The sequence below is a fragment of the Hyla sarda genome, chromosome 6 (genome assembly GCF_029499605.1).
Source record: "Hyla sarda isolate aHylSar1 chromosome 6, aHylSar1.hap1, whole genome shotgun sequence".
Lineage (NCBI taxonomy): Eukaryota > Metazoa > Chordata > Amphibia > Anura > Hylidae > Hyla > Hyla sarda.
In genome coordinates, this window is record NC_079194.1 from 268,832,031 (window position 1) to 268,855,458 (window position 23,428).

The 23,428-nt window shown below is 43.6% G+C and overlaps 1 protein-coding gene across 11 annotated transcripts in view; it reads right to left on the reverse strand.

The window, feature by feature from the left end:
• LOC130277036 (ADP-ribose glycohydrolase MACROD1-like) overlaps window positions 1-23,428 on the reverse strand; it is a 656,083-nt gene that overhangs the window by 599,445 nt on the left and 33,210 nt on the right. The window lies entirely within an intron of this gene.

The following is a 23,428-nucleotide window of genomic DNA, read 5'->3' on the forward strand; positions in this document are numbered from 1 at the left end:
CACACACACACACATATATTATATATATATATATAAACATATTCTTTTCTTTTTGGAACACAGTGCTCTCTGCTGACATCACGAGCATAGTGCTCTCTGCTGACATCTCTGTCCATTTTAGGAAATGACCAGAGCAGCATATGTTTGCTATGGGGATTTTCTCCTACTCTGGACAGTTCTTAAAATGGACAGAGATGTCAGCAGAGAGCTCTGTGTTCCAAAAAGAAAAGAATTTCCACTGTAGTATTCAGCAGCTAATAAGTACTGGAAGGATTAAGATTTTTTCAATAGAAGTAATTTACAAATCTGTTTAATTTTTTGGCACCAGTTGGTTTTGGGGAAAAAAAAAAAGTTTTCCACTGGTGTACCCCGTTAATTTTTCCCACTGCAAATTTTATTTTTTAACTTGCTTTTAACAGTATCACTACCGGGAGGCGATGTCAAAGCCGATACATCACATTCGGTAATTAGGTGACGTCATCAATAAGTCTCATCTCCCGCATTTTTTCAAAACTTGTACATGTATATAAAGAACGTTTGTATGTCCTGTTGTTATGACGTGATGACGTGATGAAGCATTGTCAAATAAAAAGAGAAAATGTTATTTCATAGGCTCCTGTATCATCATTTAAAAAAAAAAACAACTGGGACTGAGAACAGAAATCCTCCATTGAAGCATCACTTGTAAACCCGCTGGACAAACACCCTGCAGAGTTGCTCCGGCATCAACACAACCTCATCATGTCCTATCACAGCTGTAGTCACTTGCACGTTTTTCAGTAATGATTAGTGAAACAACTCCCAGCATACTTATATCATATTGGCAACTGTAATTTCATATGATAAGTGCTTTCCTCTCACTTGGCAATAGGTATGCTTAACCTCTTAACGACCACAGACGTATATTTATATCCGTGGCCGGCTCCCAATCTGTGAAGTGCGTTCAGAAGCTGAGCGTGCTTCGTATCTGCAGGGTCCCGGTCGCTATCAGCAACCGGGACCCGCGGCTAATACCGTACATCGCCGATCGAGCTGATGTCCGGTATTAACCCTTTAGACTCCGTGATCAAAGTTGATTGCAGCGTCTAAAACGGGAGAAATCCATACCGGCTAGCTCAGCGGAGCTGTTCGGGACTGCCGAGGTGAAATTGCGGCATCCCGAACAGCTGAGAAGACAGCGGGAGGTGCATTACCTTCTTCCCAGCTGTCCGATTGGCGTTTGATTGCTCCAAGCCTGAAATCCAGGCTTGAGCAATCAAGCGCAGAAAACACTGATCAATGCATTCCTATGGCAATGCATTGAACAGTGCCTGCAATCAGTGTAGGAAATGTTACAGCCCCTAGAGGGGCCTATAACACTGCATAATAAAAAAAATTAAAAAAAGAGTTTAAAAAAATTAAAAAAAGTTAATAAATGTGATTTAACCCCTTCCCTAATAAAAATCGGAATAACCCCCTTTTCCCATTATAAAAAAAAGTGTGTAAATAAAAATATAAAAACATGTGGCATCGCCGCGTGCGTAAATGTCCGAACCATTAAAATATAGAGTTAATTAAACCGCATGTCAATGGCGTATGTGCAAAAAAATTCCAAAGTCCAAAGTAGCATATTTTTGGTCACTTTTTATGCCATAAAAAAAATTAATAAAAAGGCGATCAAAACAAAAATGGTACCAATAAAAAATTCAGATCACAGCGCAAAAAAATTAACCCTGATACTGCCCTGTTTGTGGAAAAATAAAAAAAAGTTATAGGGGTTAAAATATAACAATTTAGTTATGATTTTTTTTTTGAAGTAAGATAAAATCAAACCTATATAAGTAGGGTATCATTTTAATCGAATGGACCTACAGAATAAATATAAGGTGTCATTTTTACCGAAAAATGCACTGCGTAGAAACTAAAGCCCAGAAAAGATACAAAATGGCGGTTTTTCAAAAATTTTGTCGCATAATGATTTTTTTCCCCCTTTCGCTGTAGATTTTTGGGTAAAATGACTGATGTCATTACAAAGGGTTGAAAGGGTTATGATTTTTAAAATGTAAGGAAGAAAAAACAAAAGTGAAAAAACTGAAAAACGCTTGGTCCTTAAGGGGTTAATATACCGTATACACACCTATCGGGTCGGTCCCTGCGGCCATCAACGGCCGGGACCCGCGGCTAATACAGGACATCACCGATCACGGTGATGCCCTGCATTAAGCCTTCAGACGCGGCGATCAAAGTTGACCGCCACGTCTGAAGCGAAAGAGACACTAACCCGGCTGCTCAGTCGGGCTGTTCGGGACCGCCGCGGTGAAATCGCTGCATCCCGAACAGTTTACAGGACACCGGGAGGGACCTTACCTGCCTCCTCTGTGTCGGGATCCCCTGCATGGTGGCACTCTCCTTCTACATCATCACGTCGTCGTGCACGCCGTCCCGTCATCCAACAGGAGCGGCAGGCGTAGCGACGTGATGACGGATATCCCGAGCGTGGATCCCGGGGAAGAAGACGTCCGGAGCGTCGGGGACAGCGAAGGAGCGACATCCAGGGCAGCGGTGACGGGTCCGAAGCAGCGGGGACACGTGAGTATTACCTCCTATCCAGAGGTCTTCAACCTGCGGACCTCCAGATGTTGCAAAACTACAACTCCCAGCGTGGGAGTTGTAGTTTTGCAACATCTGGAGGTCCGCAGGTTTAAGATCACAGTTGGGTTCAGTTTTTTAGATTTTGCACCTTTAACCCCTTAAGGACCCAGCCAATTTTCACTGTAGGACTCGGCCATTTTCTTTGTTTATTTTTGTTTACATATATTATGTTTTTTAATGGGAAATGGTGGTGATTCAAACTTTTATTAGCGGCGGGACCCCCGCGATCAGGCATCTTATCCTTTGGATAGGGGATAAGATGCCTAAGCGCCGGAGTACCCCTTTAAGGACCCAGGCATTTTTTTGCACATCTGACCACTTTCACTTTAAGCATTAATAACTCTGGGATGCTTTTACCTTTCATTCTGATCCCGAGAAAGTTTTTTTGTGACATATTCTACTTTATGTTAGTAGTAAAATTTTGTTGATACTTGCATCATTTCTTGGTGAAAAATTCCAAAATTTGATGAAAAAATTGAAAATTTTGCATTTTAACTTTGAAGCTCTCTGCTTATAAGGAAAATTAATATTCCAAAGAAATTATATATTGATTCACATATACAACATGTCTACTTTATAATTGCATCATAAAGTTGACATGTTTTTACTTTTGGAAGACATCAGAGGACTTCAAAGTATAGCAGCAATTTTCCAATTTTTCACAAAATTTTCAAAATCGGAAAGGTCCTGGATTTGAAGGTCCTTAATATTAGAAACACCCCACAAATTACCCCATTATAAAAACTGCACCCCTAAAAAGTATTCAAAATGACATTCAAACACCTTTAGGTGTTTCACAGGAATAGCAGCAAATTGAAGGAGAACATTTAAAATCTTGATTTTTTACACTGGCATATTCTTGTAGACCCAGTTTTTGAATTTTTACAAGGGGTAAAAGGAGAGAAATCTTCCTAAAATGTGTAACCCAATTCCTCATATGTGTATGTAAAGTGTTCGGCGGGCACAGTAGAGAGCTCAGAAGGGAAGGAGCGAAAGTGGGATTTTGGAGAGTGAGTTTTGCTGAAATGGTTTTTGGGGGGCATGTCACATTTAGGAAGCCCCTATGGTGCCAGAAAAGCAAAAAAAAAAAAAACACATGGCATACTATTTTGGAAACTACACTCCTCAAGGCACGTAACAAGGGGTCCAGTGAGCCTTAACACCCCACAGGTGTTTCACGACTTTTTGTTAAAGTTGGATGTGTAAATGATTTTTTTTTTTTTTTCACTAAAATGCTAGTTTTCTCCCAAATTTTACATTTTTACAAGGTGTAACAGGAGAAATGCCCCCCAAAATTTGTAACCCCATCTCTTCTGAGTATGGAAACACCACATATGTGAAGGTCAAGTGCACTGCTGGCGAACTACAATGCTCAGAAGAGAAGGAGTCACATTTGGCTTTTGAAAAGCAATTTTTGCTAAAATGGTTTTGGGGGGCATGTCCCATTTAGGAAGCCCCTATGGTGCCAGGACAGCAAAAAAAAAAAAAAAAAAAAAAAAAAAAAAAAAAAACACATGCCATACTATTTTGGAAACTACACCCCTCAAGGAACGTAACAAGGGGTACGGTGAGCCTTAACACCCCACAGGTGTTTCACAACTTTTTGTTAAAGTTGGATGTGTAAATTATTATTATAATTTTTTCACTAAAATGCCAGTTTTCCCCCAAATTTACAATTTTTATGAGGGTAATGGGAGAAAATTCCCCCCAAAATTTGTAACCCCATCTCTTCTGAGTATGGAAATACCCCATGTGTGGACGTCAAGTGCTCTGCTGGCGCACTACAATGCTCCCCTATGGTGCCAGGACAAAACCCACATGGCATACTATTTTGGAAACTACACCCCTCAAAGAACGTAACAATGGGTACAGTGAGCCTTAACCCCCCACAGGTGTTTGATAAATATTCATGTGGGATGTGAAAATTAAAAATTAGATTTTTTTACACTAAAATGCTGGGGTTACCCCAAATTTTTCATTTTCACAAGTGGTAAAAGGAGAAAATATCACCGTAAGTTTGTAAATAAATTTCTTTGGAGTAAGGACATACCTCATGTCTGGGCGTAAACAGCATGCACACCGGTCTCAGAGGTGCCGGAGATCAATCAGGGTCCTTGAGCTTTGGCTTTCTCCTATGGAGCCAGAACAGTAGGACCCCCCCTCCCCCTCAAGGGGCATTAGATGTTGTACACTAATTACTAACAAGGAGTACAGTGGGACATAAAATTATAAAACAGATTATGTTCCCAGAATGATGACCCAGAGCATAGCCAAAACTAAAAAAATATGCCCACCCCAAACCCTATGCTCTGAATCATCATTCTGGGAATGTGATGTGTGTGGCCGTCCCTAACCTGTTGCCTCAAATGCGCACCCCGCTCAGGTGGAGAGTGAGCGCTTCGCATTTGAGACAACATAAAAAGGCCCCGATGATAGTGACTCAGTGACCCATGACCCTTTTTTTTTTTTTTTTTTTTTTTTTTTTTAAATACCCCCAGAGGTCCTATCAGTTTTATTTTTTTATTTTTCTTTCAGATGAAACATTATTTTGGGCACTTTAGTGGTTTATGGGGTTAAAGAGTGGTTTAGTGGTTTATGGGGTTAAATGAGAAGGGAAAATTTAGTACTCCATGGAAGTGTGATACTCCCTGAAGCAATCCTTAATGCAGAGGCCCGGATGATCGGGGCAAGTGTCCCATTGAGTGGTGGTATCCTTCCGTATCCCCCTCTTGTAACACACTCTGCATCTTTTCTGGGTTCGTCCCTTCTTTCCAGTGTGGGGGACTTCACCTTAAAAGTGTTGGCCTGGGACGATCCTGGCACCTATAACTCTAGTTCCTTCAGATCTCCGCCTGCTCTTTCCCGGTCGCCAAAGATCAGGACCTTTAGGACTTCTTGTAACTGGAGGAATGTCCCTGTGTTGCCAGCGTGCTGGGACAGTACAAAAGAGTTGTACATGGCAACCTGTACCATGTAGACCACAACTTTTTTGTACCATACCCGTGTTTTCCGCATGGCATTATATGGCTTGAGGACTTGATCAGAAAGATCAACTCCCCCCATATACCGATTGTAGTCCAGAATACAATCAGGCTTGAGGACCGGTGTTGTGGTACCTCGCACAGGGAAAGGTTGCCATGAATAGTGGTCAGCATAAGGACATCCCTCTTATCCTTATACTTGACCAACAACAGGTTTTCATGGGCAAGGGCACGGGACTCACCCTTGGGAATAGGTGTCTGGATCAAATTTAGAGGGAGGCCTCTCTGGCTTTTCCGCAAGGTCCCACAAGCGGACGTCAATCTGGCGGCAAGGGATGTGAAGAGAGGGATGCTGGTATAAAAGTTGTCCACGTACACGTGGTAACCATTATCCAGCAAAGGGTGCACAAGCTCCCAAACGAGTATGTACTGTGTGTGATTGGTGTAACTATAAACTGTATGGGAGCAAAAAAAAAGCGCTGCAGCCCAAAAAAAAAAAAAAAAATGGGGGGGGGGGCCAAATGCAGCGCCCTTAACCCCTAATAGGGCCCGGGTCACACGGAAAAATTGCGGCGGACCCTTGGGGACCTATTAGGGGGGTCGGGGGGTATTTTTTTATTTTATTTTATTTTTTACTTTTTACCCTACCTTTCCCTGGGCTGTATTCTTTCCCTGATCTATGTGGGGCTTCTTTACTTCTGTGGGGGCTCCGATCTCAGCAGAGGGGGGGGGTCCCGGTCTTCCTCCAGCAGCTCTAACCGCTGACTGAACCCAGCCAGCCGCGGGAGCTGCAGGAGGATGCGGTTAACCCCTCCCCTGCCGGCTGCTATAATAGCAGCGATTCTGGGGGGGGGGTGACTAAATCGCCACCTCCCCATAGATACAGGAGGTGATCGGGGGTGTATCCTACACCCCCGATCACCTTGGATCTACGGGTCAGCGGGTCACCGCAATCGCAGCGATTCACTAGTATGAATTCGTTTACGTTTTTTTGCGATCGCCGACATGGGGGGGGGGGGGAGGGGGGTGCTCATGGGTCCTTAAGTACCAGGGTGTCATGACGTACGCGTACGTCAAGGGTCCTTAAGGGGTTAAAATTGGGTGCGTCCTATAGGGCGAAAAATACAGTAGTTGAAATTATTTTCCACAATGCTCAACACTGTTAAAAATTTGCATCTATAGTTGGAGGATACAGACAGGGAGAACATAAAAGCATAACAAATGCATTTGCCTCTAGACCCCGATGACGGGGCTGGTACAACGAAACATGTAGGGGAGGCGAAAGGTTAATATTTTAATCATCAGTATCCCAGTGCATATTCTTGGTTCGTACTGCAGACGCCTAATATCAAGACTTTTGACTAAGAGCAAGTTCTATTGATCAGTGGACTGCGATCTGTGGTTTTAACTAACTTAACCTCCCTGGCGGTATGATTCTGTCTGGAAATTTGTACCAAAAGCGGTACAATTTTTTTTACTGAATTTCACATCTCCCTCCGCCCATTTCACATCTCCCCCGTCACATTCCCCCTCCCTTGTCACATTCCCCCTCCCTTGTCACATTCCCCCTCTCCCTTGTCACATCCCCCATCACATTCTCCCCCCTCCTTGTCACATTCTCCCCCCTCCTTGTCACATTCTCCCCTCTCCTTGTCACATTCTCCCCCCCCTTGTCACATTCTCCCCTCTCCTTGTCACATTCTTCCCCTTGTCACATTCTTCCCCTTGTCACATTCTTCCCCTTGTCACATTCTCCCCCTTCATGTTACATTTCCCCCCCCTTGTCACATCCCCCCTTCATGTCACATTCCCCTCCCCCCTGTCACATTCCCCCCCTGTCACATTCCCCCCTTGTCACATTCCCCCCCTTGTCACATTCCCCCCCCCTTGTCACATCCCCCCCTTGTCACATTTCCCCCCCTTGTCACATTCCCCCCCTCCTGTCACATTCCCCCCTTTGTCACATTCATCCCCCCTTCTCACCTTGTCCTGCAGCAAATACACTAGGTTTGCCGGCAGATTTCAAACCTAGTGTATTTGCTGCAGAACAAGCCCTTTCCCCTTCAGCCAATCACAGGCTTTACTCCACTGCGGCCTGTGATTGGCTGAAAAGTGAAAGGTCCTAGAAGATGAATAGTGAAGAGAGGACACCCCGGACCGCACGGAGGGGAACGGCATCTTCAGGGACCGGGACTAGGTGAGCAAAAAGTTTTTTTATTTTACTACTTCTTCCTTTTACACTTAGCTCAGTGTTTTTCTACCAGGGGGCCTCCAGCTGTTGTGAAACTACTACTCCCAGCATGCCCGGACAGCCTTTGGCTGTTCGGGCATGCTGAGAGTTGTAGTTTTGCAACAGCTGGAGGCCCCCTGGTAGGGAAACACTGACTTTTAGTATTTTTCTTTACCTGCTCTGGCCGGCCCCCGCAACGGGAGCCGACCAGAGCAGATAATCGCATGTTTTCCCGGGGGGCCGCATCGCTACATCGCATTGCTTTTGCGATATATCGTGCAGCCCGGCCGGGAACTCTGCAATTCTACCCCGAGCGTGACTCGGGGTTACCGATCCTGGCAGGGAAAATTAACCCCGAGTCACGCTCGGGAATACCGCTCAGGAGGTTAAGGAACCAATTTTAATGCATATTAATAATTGTGATGTTTTACAATATACATTAGTAGGGAGGTTCAAAGATAAGGTTTTCTACCCTGTGATCCCAGAGAAAGTCAGTCTTTCCATGAGATTCAGGGTTTGGTATAGAATTAAATTTACCCCATTCCTTGGGGCGCTGATGTCTTTATATATAAATGGGTATTCCCAACTCTGTTTGTTGTTCCCTTGAATAATTAAAAAAAAAAAGGATAATTTTGCCCCAGTTCCCAATATTGGTGGAGGTCCCAGCGTTTGGACCCCACCGATCAGGTCCATAAGGTCCACCTATTAAATAATGAGGTTTATGAAAAACTTAAAGGGGTACTCCGGCCCTAAGACATCTTATCCCCAATCCAAAGGATAGTGGATAAGATGTCTGTCAATCTTGCATTCAGCACCCACCTCGCGGTGCTGCACGCTGCGCTGCCAGCGCAGAATCTGCCGTGTGACGACCACGGGGCCGGAGTATTATGACGTCACAGTCCCGCCCCCGCTATGCAAGTCTATGGGAGGTTGCCTGATGCAATTGGCTGAATAGTGCTCTCTAGAAGAATTTAACTTGCGCGCCCCAAGGTAGGCATGAAACAGATTGGCCGGACTAAGGTCTCTAAGAAAATTCCCTCCCCGAAAATACTCCCCGAAGACTTAGCTGAGACATCGCTCATTGGTCGCCACAAGCCTGAAGCTTCATGCAAGAAATGACGTCGCACTCAGTTCCTTGTGGATTGGCTGCTTGAATTTATGAACAAAACAGCGGGAACCATTCAAGCCACGACATATACAACCTACTCCAAGCCTAGTCCTTGACAAAAAACAGCCTAGGCTCGCTCCAGGAGCGATCGCACCGCAATACCTTTACGCTTTTAAAAGACTATACAAACCAATATATTTTAATGTGAGAATTTATGCTCTGATTGTATGTATTTTTTACTATACACATTGAGATCCAGACATGCTTTTATTTAACCTCTTAAGGACCCATGACGTATGCATACGTCATGGGTCCCGGTCCTGCGATATAACGCGGGGGTCACACGGTGACCCCGCATCATATCGCGGCGGGCCCGGCGTCATAGTGAAGCCGGGACCCGCCTCTAATAGCGCGCGGCACTGATCGCTGTGCCGCGCGCTATTAACCCTTTAGCCGCGCGCTCAAAGCTGAGCCGCGCGGCTAAAAACGAAAGTAAAAGTGAAGTAAAAATCATTAACCCTTTCAATTATCCCTTCCCCTAATAAAAGTTTAAATCACCCGGCATTTCCAAAAATAAAAAAAACATTATGTAAATAATAATAAAAATAAACATATGTGGTATCGTCGCGTGCAGAAATGTCCGATTTATAAAAATATACCGCTTTTTAAACCGCTCGTTCAATGGCGTACGCGCAAAAAAATTCCAAAGTCCAAAATAGCGCATTTTTTATCACTTTTTATACCACAAAAAAGTGAATAAAAAGTGATCAAAAAGTCTGATCAGAACAAAAATGGTACCGCTAAAAACTTCAGATGACGGCGCAAAAAATGAGTCCTCAAAGCGCCCTGAACACAGAAAAAAAAAAAGTTATAGGGGTCAAAAGATGACCATTTTAAACGTATAAATTTTCCTGCATGTATTCATGATTTTTTTTCGGAAGTGACACAAATTCAAACCTATACAAGTAGGGTATCATTTTAACCGTATGGACCTACAGAATAAAGATAAGGTATCATTTTTGACAAAAAATGTACTGCGTAAAAATAGAAGCCCCCAAAACTTACAAAAGTGTTTTTTCATCAATTTTGTCGCACATTGATTTTTTTCCCGTTTCACCGTAGGTTTTTGGGTAAAATGACTAATGTCCTTACAAAGTAGAATTAGTGACGCAAAAATTAAGCCATTATATATATAATTTTAGGTGAAAATTTTTAAGAGTTATGATTTTTTAAAGTTAAGGAGGAAAAATTGAAAATGAAAAAACGGAAAAAGCCCGGGTCCTTAAGGGGTTAAAGAGTACCTGTCATCAACAAAAACTTTTAATATGTTGTTCATAATCATTAATGAAGAGATATTGTAATATATCTTCATTAAAAAATATTAATATTTATACCAGTTTTTTAATTTTATACTTTTGGCCACTAGGGGTCACTCTTCTATGCCTGGTCTGCAAGCAGCATCTTATGCTTTTCATAGTAAGTGTACAGCTTTTAGGACTAATGCTGAAGGGCTCTGGTCCTTCCACCGGAAGTTCAGTACTGTGAGCTACAAGCCTACACATGCCTCTCATATAACAGCCAGTCACCTCCCCCTCCCCCTGCTCTGTGTTCTCCCTGCCCCTCACCACACGTTATCTTATACATTGTATTATCTCACTGCACTCCCTGCTCTGTGCCCCCCCCCCCCCCCTGACATTCATCTTAATCACTGCCTCTGTAATTGCTCCCTCAGCCCCTGGTTCTCAGCATTGACTTTTTAGTGCAGAGAGACACAGGAGAGAGCGAGACAGGCTGCCGTCCGCTGCCGTCCCTCCCCTGTACTTAGTCTGTATGCACACTGCAGAGCAGTGTTTCCCAACCAGGGTACCTCCAGCTGTTGCAAAACTACAACTCCCAGCAAGTCTGGACAGCTGTTGGCTGTCGGGGCATGCTGGGAGTTGTAGTTTTGCAACAGATGGAGGTACGCTGGTTGGGAAACACTGCTGCAGAGGGAGAGCAGCATACAGGAAGACTGGCAGAAGCAGAGTCCCAGCCAGGCTTCATGTGACATCATGTCTGCCAGGACCCGCCTCCTTCCACCCCTCAGGAAGACAGTGCTCCTGAGCTAATGAAGAGGGATAAAAAAAAAGGTATTTCCACAGCGTTTTAAACCTCAATAAACACAGGGATAGGCATAGTTAGAGAAAGGGACAGATGGGAAGGGGGATCAGGGAAAATTTAGATGATGACAGGTGCTCTTTAAGTAAGCTATAACATTCCACTTGTCACGTCCCTTTGTGGGCTGCCCCAGACCCTTTGCTTTTAGCGCCTTTTTCCTTATTTATATGGCATTTTACTATATGCACCTTGACATTATCTCTGCAATTGAGAAAGGGGGAACTTACCCCTGAATCGTGTCTTGCATGTCTGTCATCTCATTTTTATTGTTCCAATAAATGAGATTCTATTACATATGACTGGACTCTTATCTTGATCTCCAAGAGGCAACTCCACAGCAGACCACAATTTTTTCCTGCACCTTTCTTCCAAAAATAGAAAGGGATGTGGCTTTGTAGGAGTGGGCATGATTTGCAAGCCAGACTGATGCATAAAAAGGGTAGAAAATAAAAGGGGTATGGCTTAAAGGGTGAATGTGTCTGAATTACAGGGTGTGGCATGTATGGAGGGTGTGGCTTGCAAGCTGGACTGAAGCATTCACCAAGAGATGCAGAGCAGAGCTTGTGGAGCAAGGTACCGGAAGTCCCACATATTTGCATGGGACTTGAAACAAAAACCCCATCCTTCACGTAAGGGGATAGGTTAGGGTTAATATAACTATCATGCATTTTTGTTTGACATATAAGTAACATGTGACCAAGAATTATCGAAATATCTCCATATTAATATCTTTAGATGTTTGGAAGTGATGCTGGAACATACACACAGAGTTTTATATAATGGCAAGAGTCATATCATCATGTTTCCACAGAAGCCTCTACACCTGCATCCCTCATGATGAGAGTGTAAAGCTCTATATAATTTCCTTAGCACTACAGAGAGATCTAGAGATTTTGTAGAATTTGCTACAGAGGCTATGCATTTTATACTTGAGAATAATACATTTTCACATGAAGGTAGCTGGCATAAACAAAAATACGGTACATCAATGGGGTCACCAGCCTCTTGAAAATATTTTTTTAGCCTTATTTGAAATTAACTATGTTTATTTCCAGCGAAAATCGTTTTACCAAACACATGAAGATGCATCTCAGGTATGTGTTGTCTGGGAGGGATCACATGAAACTTTCCAAGAGTTTGTACTATGCTTGAATAATGATGACCAGGAAAATATGTTTATCACATATCAATGGGGAGATAAAGAATTTGGAGTTCTTAGATGTCCGTATCTCCATTGATGACGGACAGATAAAAACTACAGGATATAGAAAGGAATTAATGAAGAATTCCCTTTCCCATTATAATAGTTCTCGCTCGTTCCACATACGTAATGCAATTCCATATAGCCAATTTATCCAATTGAAACGGATCAATAATGATAGAGCCACCTATTTCACACAAGAAGAGGAATTAAAAAACCGCCTCCTACAAAGAGGGCATCCAGAAAATGTAATTAAATTGGCTATTGAGAAAAGAGAGAAAAAAACAAAAGTCTGAAATGATGTCCAAACACAAAAAAAACAAGAATCTTGATCGACAGAATAAAGAAAAAGTTTGTCTTTTCATTTCACAATACCTCTATGAATCGTCAGATTATTAATGCTATACATAAAAATTTGTTCCTATTAGAAAGTGATGGATCTACAAGTAGCAGCTGGTAGAAAACCTATTATCCCATACAAAAAAAAGTCTACAATAGGAGGCTATTGAGAAAAGAAAGGTATGTATAAAATAAAAGGAGAAACTGGCGAAATAAAAAAGCTCCTCAAGGAAATTATCCTTTGTTACACATTGTTCTGTATGTCATCTAAATTCAGCAGCAAAACCTCTTATAAAAGGAGGTTATGAAATAAACGGCATACAGTTTATTACGCGCCACAGTAACCATATAGCTTATGTATTGATCTGTTCATGTGGTTTATTTATTATGTTGGTAAAACAAAAAGGAACCTATATAAACTCATTAGGAGCTACTCGCTTTATTAGCGCACCATGCATGGGGGAGATCCCAGAGAATTTAAGTTTCCAGGGATTGAGCGCACTGAGTTGCATAAAGGTGGGAGACATTCAGGTATCTCAGCATGAGACAATATGGATAAGTAGACTTAACACCATTGGCCCACTAGGGCTTAACAAACGTAATGACATGTCTCCTTTTCTTGTGAATTAACCTGACACCATTGTTCTATTTTCATTCTATGTATTGTATTGATATTTGGATATTAGCTTTAGTATTTTTAGCCTTACTAGCACAAAGTACAAAAAGAGCACATAGAACAATGGACAGGCAGAGGCCGGATGAAGCAGGCTGTTGCCTCAGTCACGCCCTTGCACCCGCACCACCCCTCCCTTGGCATCAGTCCCCAAATTTTGTTGATCTTGATATGAAGTGATCTTCAATAGATATGAAATAGTAACGGTGAGTACAATGCTTTTTTCTTACCTTGGATAAAATGCTTACCTAACTTTGCCCCTAAGAAAGTGTACATAATTGTCCCTGGAATGAATGGAGTATGCATCGCGTGTGCCCACTGCTCCCCTCATTCAAATATTACTGTTTACAATCTTGCGCGGTGTTCTCTATTCCCTCTTGGGATTTTCCCCCCATTTCCAATATTTGTGGAGGTTCCAGCATTTGGACCTCCCCAATCATTATTATTCCTTATCCTATGAATAGGAGATAAGCCGATATGGGATTACTGCTGTGTCACTTTACACGTCAATATGGAGAGACACAGTTTGCGCTGGGTGGTCGGGTTGCCAAGGCAACCGTACAATGACCAGTGAGCTCCGTGTAGGGCTGGGCGGTATACAGGTTCATACCGAATACCGAAATTTTTGTGCTGCACAATATGAATTTTTCCCATACCGCAATACCGGTTGGGACCCTCCCCCTTGGGAATAAATGAATTTTATCAGCCCAGCGCTGTGCTGTCCCCACATCGGGAAGTAATCATATGTGACCTGCGAGCGCTGTTCTGCTTTCCCCCCCCCCCCCCCCAAATCATGTTACCCGCCAGCGCTGTTCAGCTCCCCCCCCAAATCATGTTAACCGCCAGCGCTGTTCTGCTCCCCCCACCAAATCATGTTACCCGCCAGCACTGTTCTGCTCCCCCCCCCCCCCCCAATTAATTATCAGCCCAGCAGGGTACTACTCACATATGTCACCCGCAAACACTGCCCTCCTCCTCTTTGTTGCGGGCGCCGGAACTCTATACTGTACGCCAGTGGTCTCCAACCTGCGCACCTCCAGATGTTGCAAAACTACAACTCCCAGCATGTCCGGACAGCAAACGGCTGTGGAGACCACTGCTGTATGCTGTATCCCTATGCCCGGGCTGCAAAAGATAAACAAAATAAACTTTAACTTATCTACGTCGGCCTCGCGCTGTTCCTGGGGACTGGAACGTCTGAGAGCCGTCAGCCTATCACCGGCCGCAGCGATGTCCCGCCCCAGCCAGTGATAGGCTGAGCCCACTGTCATGTAAGAAGCCGGCTTCTTACATGACAGTGGGCTCAGCCTATCACTGGCCGGGGCGAGACATGGCTGCGGCCGGTGATAGGCTGACGGCTGTCAGAGGTTCCCGTCCCCATCTTAAGGCCGACGTAGTCAAGTTGAAGTTTATTTTGTTTATCTTTTGCAGCTCGGGCATAGGGATACAGTACGGTATAGAGTTCCAGCGCCGGCAACAAAGAGGACGGGGACAGTGCTTGCGGGTGACATGTGTGAGTAGTACCCCGCTGGGCTGATAATTAATTGGGGGGGGGGGGGGAGCAGAACAGCGCTGGCGGGTAACATGATTGGGGGGGGGGGGGGTGAAATAAATACCGTTATATACCGTGGAACCGCCATAAGTTACAAAAATATCGTGAAACACATATTTAGTCATACCGCCCAGCTCTAGTTCCGTGCACATCTTATTCTAAGTAACTAATTCCCCTGCAGCATCATGTCATATAGACTGCTTTTTAGAGATGTCCCGATACCATTTTTTTTTAAGACCGAGTATGAGTGCCCATACTTTTATTCAAGTACTCACCGATGCCAATTACTGATACCTATTATACTGAAATCCCCCCATTTCATGTCCAATCCTCACCATTTCATCATAGCCATGTCAACTCAAGGAAGTGGCATTAACTTCCTCCCAGTGTTAGGCAACTATAGGGACTTGGGAGCCGCTGTCCTCACGCTGCTCAGCTGGGACCCACCGCCGCTGCAGGAAAGCCGTCGGTCCCCACCGCCGGGCGGGACCCATCAGCTGAACAGGTATCGGCAATGGTATCAGGGAAATTTCCGGTATCAATACCGATACTGGTACATCCCTACTGCTTTTATAGCTGCCTGTATTAAAGGGGTACTCTGGTGGATTTTTTTAAATCAACTGGTGCCAGAAAGTTAAAAGGGGTTATCAACCATAAGGGGATTTTAGTATGTACCTGGCAGACAGTAATGGACATGCTTAGGAAGGATCTGCACTTGTTTTGGGGCTAAATGGCTATGCTGTGAGATTACCATAACACTGTGCCTAGCTTTTTGTGAACTGGTATTTCCTGTTTCAGTCTTCTTTTTTGGACTACAAATCCCATAATTCCATTTTCCTCCCTCCCACACATCAGCCCCCCCCCCCCCCCCCATTGAAACATAAATGAGCTGCATCCATTCAAAAGACCTGTGGTTTTCAATAAGGGTGCCTACAGTTGTTGCATTAGTTGCAGATTGATCACTCTCCCACCAAGCGATCGCTCCACCCATTGAAGCAGACAGGCTCCCTGTCATCAGCTGACGAGTGAGTCAGGTCTCGGTCGCATTGCAACCTGGGAAAAATCTGAGACAACAGCCATTTTGTATGCTGTTAAAAATAAATAGTGGAGTGAAAATCACAGAAGAATTGTGAGAAAATCGTTACACACAGGTGCAGACACTATATTATGAACTACACTAACTTTAAAGCCCCTGTAGCATAGTCAAATTTGAATTTCTATTTTTTTATTTGTAAATTACTTCTTTTAATTAAATCTTAATCCTTCTAGTACTCATTAGCTGCTGAATATTACAGAGGAAATTCCATTCTTTTGGGAACACAGAGCTCTCTGCTGACATCATGACCACAGTGCTCTCTGCTGACATCTCTGTCCATTTTAAGAACTGTCCAGAGTAGGAGAAATTCCCCATAGCAAACATATGCTGCTCTAGACAGCTTGCTCTTCTGAGTGTTGCTGTGTAAGAGGGGGCGTGAAAGAGGAGTTTCAAAAACTGTGATTATCTGTTGTGCGGAGTGAATCTGTGGAGTGGGTGCGACTGCCTATAGTCCACATTCATATTTTGGGTAAGTCTTTCGCTTTTGCACATAGTGGGATAACTGTTAGAGTTTAAACACCCTTTTTCATTTTTTTTTTTTCTCTGTTCCACCTCTAGGGGGAGGAGGAGTAGATTGGGCACAGGTGTATAAATCCTAGCTTGGGACTCTTATTGAGAGCTTGCTCTTCTGAGTGTTGCTGTGTATGAGGGGGCGTGAAAGAGGAGTTTCAAAAACAGGAGTTTGAAAGCAGGAGGTTGAGATCGCTGTGAGTGTTAATTTCTGAACCCACAAGGTCTACAAAAAATTTTAAGTGTAATTTTGACTGTCTGTTTTTTCCTATACATTTGTGAAATCCCCATAACTAGATGGCCTCCATGTTGGAAAATGCAGTCCAATGTACATCCTGTTCAATGTATGCAATCCTTGAACAACAGTTTGAGGGTGCATATTGTTGTGCGAGATGTGTGCTAGTTGTCCGTTTGGAAGCCCAGATCCTGCATCTAGAGGGGCGACTGGCAACAATGAGAAGCATTAACAACATGGAGAGGAGTCTCGTGCTCACTGAGCAGGCACTCTCGGGAATAGAGGTGGGGGAGGACAGTGGGACGGAGTTGCAGGACAGTCAGGCAGTTAGCTGGGTTACAGTTAGAAAGAGGGGTAGGGGAAAAAGTGTCAGGGAGGCTAGTCCTGAACTGGCACACCCCAACAAGTTTGCCCGCTTGGCAGATGAGGGGGATGCCATTACAGAGCTAGCAGAACTGCAGCAGGATACCGCCTCTGACCGCCAGGGGGGTGTCTGCTCCAGTAAGGAGGGAGGGAGGAGTACAGGGCAGGCCAGACAGGTACTAGTGGTGGGGGACTCAATTATTAAGGGGACAGACAGGGCAATCTGCCACAAAGACCGGGATCGCCGAACAGTGTGTTGTCTGCCTGGCGCACGAGTTCGGCACATCGCGGATCGGGTTGACAGGTTGCTGGGCGGGGCTGGAGAGGACCCAGCAGTCATGGTACATATTGGCACCAATGACCAAGTAAGAGGTAGGTGGAGTGTCCTTAAAAATGATTTCAGGGACTTAGGCTGCAAGCTTAAGGCAAGGACCTCCAAGGTAGTATTTTCTGAAATACTACCAGTACCACGAGCCACACCAGAGAGGCAGCGGGAGATCAGGGAGGTAAACAAGTGGCTCAGAAGCTGGTGTAGGAAGGAAGGGTTTGGGTTCATGGAGAACTGGGCTGACTTCGCTGTCGGTTACCGGCTCTACCGTAGGGACGGGCTACACCTCAATGGGGAGGGTGCAGCTGTGCTTGGGGAGAAGATGGCTAGAAGGGTGGAGGAGTGTTTAAACTAGGGACTTGGGGGGAGGGAACCTACAGCAAAGAGGGGGAAGATAGTGTAGATAGAGAGGTGGGAATTATAAATGTACCTGGGGGTGGAGCGGAGGGAGGGGTTAGAATAGTTAATAGGAATAGGCTTCATAGGAAAATAAAACTTACACCCTTGAATCCCATTAACCCCAATAACATAAAGGATGGAAATGTAAAGTGTATGTTCACAAATGCCAGAAGCCTAGCAAATAAAATGGGGGAGCTTGAGGCCTTGATACTGGAGGAACATATTGATATAGTTGGGGTCACTGAGACATGGCTGGACTCCTTGCATGACTGGGCCGTCAATCTGCAGGGGTTTACATTGTTTCGCAAGGATAGAATGAACAGAAAAGGTGGTGGAGTCTGTCTGTATGTAAGAAGTGGTATGAAAGTCAGTGTGAACGATGCCATAGTGTGTGATGATTCTGAGGAGGTGGAATCACTGTGGGTAGAATTACAAAAGGAGGGAAATACTGAAACAATAATATTTGGGGTAATCTACAGACCCCCTAATATCACTGAAGAGATAGAAGTTCGGCTTCATAAACAAATAGAGAGGGCCGCCCGGGCAGGTACAGTGGTAATAATGGGAGATTTTAACTATCCAGATATAGATTGGGGTCCGGGGTTGGCTAAAACTACAAAGGGGCGTCAATTCCTAAATTTATTGCAGGATAATTTTATGGGCCAGTTTGCGGAGGACCCAACAAGAAGTGATGCCTTGTTGGATCTGATCATTTCCAACAACGCAGAGCTGGTTGGTAATGTAACTGTGCGGGAAAACCTTGGTAATAGCGACCACAATATAGTTACTTTTGACTTAAAATGTAGAAAACAAAGACAGGCGGGGAAGGCAAAAACATATAACTTTAAAAAGGCAAATTTCCCTGGGCTGAGAGCTGCACTACAGGACATAGACTGGGGGGAGGTGTTGTCAAATACTGATACAGAAGGTAAATGGGACATCTTTAAATCAACTCTAAATAACTATACAGCTAAATATATACCAAAGGGGAACAAATATAAACGATTAAAACTAAATCCTACATGGCTGACAAATGATGTTAAAAGAGCAATAAACAACAACAAAAAATAGCCTTCAAAAAATACAAATCTGATGGGTCAGCGATAACATTTAAACAGTACAAGGAGCTTAATAAAATCTGTAAAAATGTAATAAAAACAGCAAAAATTCAAAACGAGAGACAGGTGGCCAACGAAAGCAAAACTAATCCTAAATATTTTTTTTAGATATATAAATGCAAAAAAACCAAGGACAGAGCATGTAGGACCCGTTAATAATGATAATGGGCAGGTTGTCACGGGCGATCAAGAGAAGGCGGAGCTACTGAATGGGTTCTTTAGTTCTGTATACACTATGGAAAAAGGAGCTGACATTGGCCAGGTCAGTGCTGGTAACACATCATGTAATGTACTGAACTGGCTTAATGTAGAGATGATACAAGGTAAGTTAAGTGATATAAATGTAAGCAAATCTCCAGGGCCAGATGGATGCACCCAAGAGTTCTTAGAGAGGTAAGTTCAGTAATATCTGTACCCCTGTTCATGATATTTAGAGATTCTCTGGTGTCTGGTATTGTGCCAAGGGACTGGTGCAAGGCGAATGTGGTGCCAATCTTCAAAAAGGGCTCTAGGTCTTCCCCAGGAAACTATAGACCGGTAAGTCTAACGTGCATTGTGGGTAAATTGTTTGAAGGATTTATGAGGGATTACATACAGGAATACATAGGGGATAATTGTATTATAAGTGATAGCCAGCATGGGTTTACTAAGGATAGAAGTTGTCAAACCAATCTAATTTGCTTTTATGAAGAGGTGAGTAGAAGCCTTGACAGAGGAATGGCTGTGGATATAGTGTTTCTGGATTTTGCTAAAGCATTTGATACTGTCCCTCACATATGTCTGACAGGTAAGTTAAGGTCTTTGGGTTTGGAAATTTTAGTTTGTAACTGGATTGAACACTGGCTCATGGATCGTACCCAGAGAGTGGTGGTCAATGATTTGTACTCTGATTGGTCCCCGGTAATTAGTGGTGTACCCCAAGGTTCAGTACTGGGCCCGCTGTTTAATTTATTTATCAATGATATAGAGGATGGTATTAACAGCTCTGTTTCTATCTTTGCAGATGACACCAAGCTTTGTAGCACGGTACAGTCTATAGAGGATGTGCATAAGTTACAGGATGACTTGGATAGACTAAGTGTCTGGGCATCCACTTGGCAAATGAGGTTCAATGTGGATAAATGTAAAGTTATGCATCTGGGTACTAATAACCTGCATGCATCGTATGTCTTAGGGGGGATTAAACTGTCAGAGTCACTGGTAGAGAAGGATCTGGGTGTACTTGTAGATCACAGACTACAGAATAGCATGCAATGTCAGGCTGCTGCTTCCAAAGCCGGCAGGATATTGTCATGTATCAAAAGAGGCATGGACTCAAGGGACAGGGACATAATACACCCCCTTTATAAAGCATTGGTACGGCCTCACCTGGAATATGCTGTTCAGTTTTGGGCACCTGTCCATAAAAGGGACACTGCAGAGTTGGAAAGGGTGCAGAGACGTACGACTAAATTAATATGGGGCATGGAACATCTTAGTTATGAGGAGCGATTAAAGGAGTTACAATTGTTTAGTCTTGAGAAGAGACGTTTGAGGGGGGATATGCTAAACGTATATAAGTATATTAATGGCCCATACAAAAAATATGGAGAAAAACTGTTCCAGGTTAAACCCCCCCCCAAAGGACAAGGGGGCACTCCCTCCGTCTGGAGAAGAAAAAGTTTAGTCTCAAGGGGCGACACGCCTTCTTTACCATGAGAACTGTGAATTTATGGAACGGTCTACCTCAGGAACTGGTCACAGAAGGAACAATTAACAGCTTTAAAACAGGATTAGATACATTCCTGGAACAAAATAACATTAATGCTTATGAAGAAATATAAAATCCCATTCCTTCCCCAATATCGCGCCACACCCCTACCCCTTAATTCCCTGGTTGAACTTGATGGACATATGTCTTTTTTCGACCGTACTAACTATGTAACTATGTAGACAGTTCTTAAAGGGGTACTCCGGCGCTAAGACACGGGGCTGCTGGGGACCCCCGTGATCTTGCACGCAGCACCCAGTTACATTCTGTCCCCGGAGCATGTTCACTCCGGGTCTGATTACTGGCGATCACAGGGCCGGAGCATTGTGATGTCACGGCCCCGCCTCAATGCAAGCCTATGGGGGGCGTGGCAGCTGCCATGCCCCTCCCATAGGCTTGCATTGAGGGGGCGGGGCCTTGACTTCACAATGCTCCGGCCACGTGATCGCCAGTAATCAGTCCCGGAGCAAACTTGCTTCAGGGACTGATTGTAACGGGGTGCTGCGTGCAAGATCACGGGAGTTCCCAGCGGCGGGACCCCCGCGATCAGGCATCTTAGCCCCTATCTTTGGATAGGGTATAAGAGGTCTTAGCGCCGGAGCACCCCTTTAAAATGGACAGATATGTCAGCAGAGAGCACTGTGCTCGTGATGCCAGCAGAGAGCACTGTGTTCCAAAAAGAAAATAATTTCCTCTGTAGTATTCAGCAGCTAATAAGTACTGGAAGGATTACGATTTTTTTATAGAAGTAATTTACAAATCTGCTTAACTTTCTGGCACCAGTTGATTAAGAAAAAACATTTTTCCACCGTAGTACCCCTTTAAGTGAATAGAAAGAACATAGGACCACAGCAATCAACACCTTCTACTATCTTCCTCTTCAGAGTATAGGTGGAGCATACTGCTCTATTCTGCTGTAGCTACCAAGAAGATTACCCCAGTAAACCCAAGGGAACAATTCAAATAATAATAATTCAGGTTATCCACCCGGGTGCCTCCAGCTGTTGCAAAACTACAAAACCCAGCATGCCCAGACAGTCAAGAGACAGGCTGGAAATTGTAGTTTTGCAACAGCTGAAGGCACTCTGGTTGGGAAACAAGATCTTAGATATTTATCAGGGAATTACTGCTGATAACATATAGTTCTTAGGCAGATATAACCAAATCTAAAGTTGCACCAAGGTAAAGATTCACTTAATGACAAACATGTTTAGGGAAGAAAATAAAGTTTAGCATATGTTTTTCCCTAAGACTAGCATCTACAATGAGTGTGTGGGTGTATATATATTTATCATGGGATGTTACCCCTTTAAAAAAGAATTCCACATTTTCTTGTCTGTTCTTCAGCAATGGGAAAAATTTGGCTGTAACCTTAGGTTATATCCATAGATTAATAAGGTCAAGTACACAAGTCTACTTGAGAAATGCGGCTCCCCGAATCCTATGAATATAATTATGGGGATAGCGGTCTTGTAGTACTCACAAGTGCAAGGGACATGAAAGATCCCTGACAAGAAATCGTTAAAATGAAACAAATACAGCACTTTCATAGGGTAGTTCACCCTTAACTTTTGTCAAATGTTGTCACATTACAGAGAAAATACATGTATTCCTTTTAAAATATATGCACACACAAATCTATAAATTCACCTAAATGTTATATCCACTAGATACAAATATAGGAGCCAAACATTACAATAGAGTTAACAGGAGGAAAACATCCCCATCTGCTGCCCACATCTGGTATTGCTGTACTAACTGTTTTTTTGTTCTTAAATGGTTTTTTTTTAACCTGTATGTTTTCCTTGTGGCTTCCATAATTATGTCCAGAGGCAAAGAAACTGTTAGGAATTGTTCAGACTATTTTTTCCAGATGTTTTCGCAGATTGTATAAATGCATGTGGCTTTGTTTTTGTTTTGTTTTAATAACAGGTCTCACTGATCACAAAATTGAAGGAAAATAAATAAAATCACCAAATACCGCAGTATCTTAACTTCTGTTACTTTTATTGGGTGTATATGTGAGAACATTGAAATAATTATTATGTTATTCAAAGACACAAAATGTCTCAAAACTATGGCGACTGCACTATCATACATTTGACAGTAAAATACTTTTTATTTTCTGCATGTATTAATTTAGGCCGCTACTCTGATACAGAATACATTTTTATATACTCCATATGCTGCAATATTTATTTTATTTATATATTTTTTTTTATTTTGAAGGGATTTTCCCCATGATTATAAGGTCAATTGTACCCAGAATGTGCATGCTTGGTCACTGCTCCATTTGTGGTCTATGAGACTTCGGAACATCAGAATTCAGTGGTCGAGAGTGTTAAGAAGTGCCATAGAGACTGAATGGAGCAGTAGCCAAGCACGCGTGCTACTCACTCACATATTCAGGGAACAATTAACCCCAGTTGTTGTGACTGGTGGCAGCCCAAGAGGTCAGACCTCCACCAGTCAGATACTTATCCTCTATCCTGTAGATATGGGGATATTTTTTATTTATTTTTACTTGTGATCACACCTATAAAAGACCACTTCAAAGCAACGGTATGTTCCTCTGAACATGGAAGCTCCCAACTTTCCTGTTCCTGATGTCAAGCCACTCCACCTCCATTCATGTCTATAGAATGGGGTCTGAAAACTGTGGTCGCCCGTCATGCATCATGGAGCGGAGTTCGCTCCGTGCACCAGATGACTGGGGTGCCGCGCTGGAGAGCGTGGGGGGTCCCAGCGGCGCCCCTC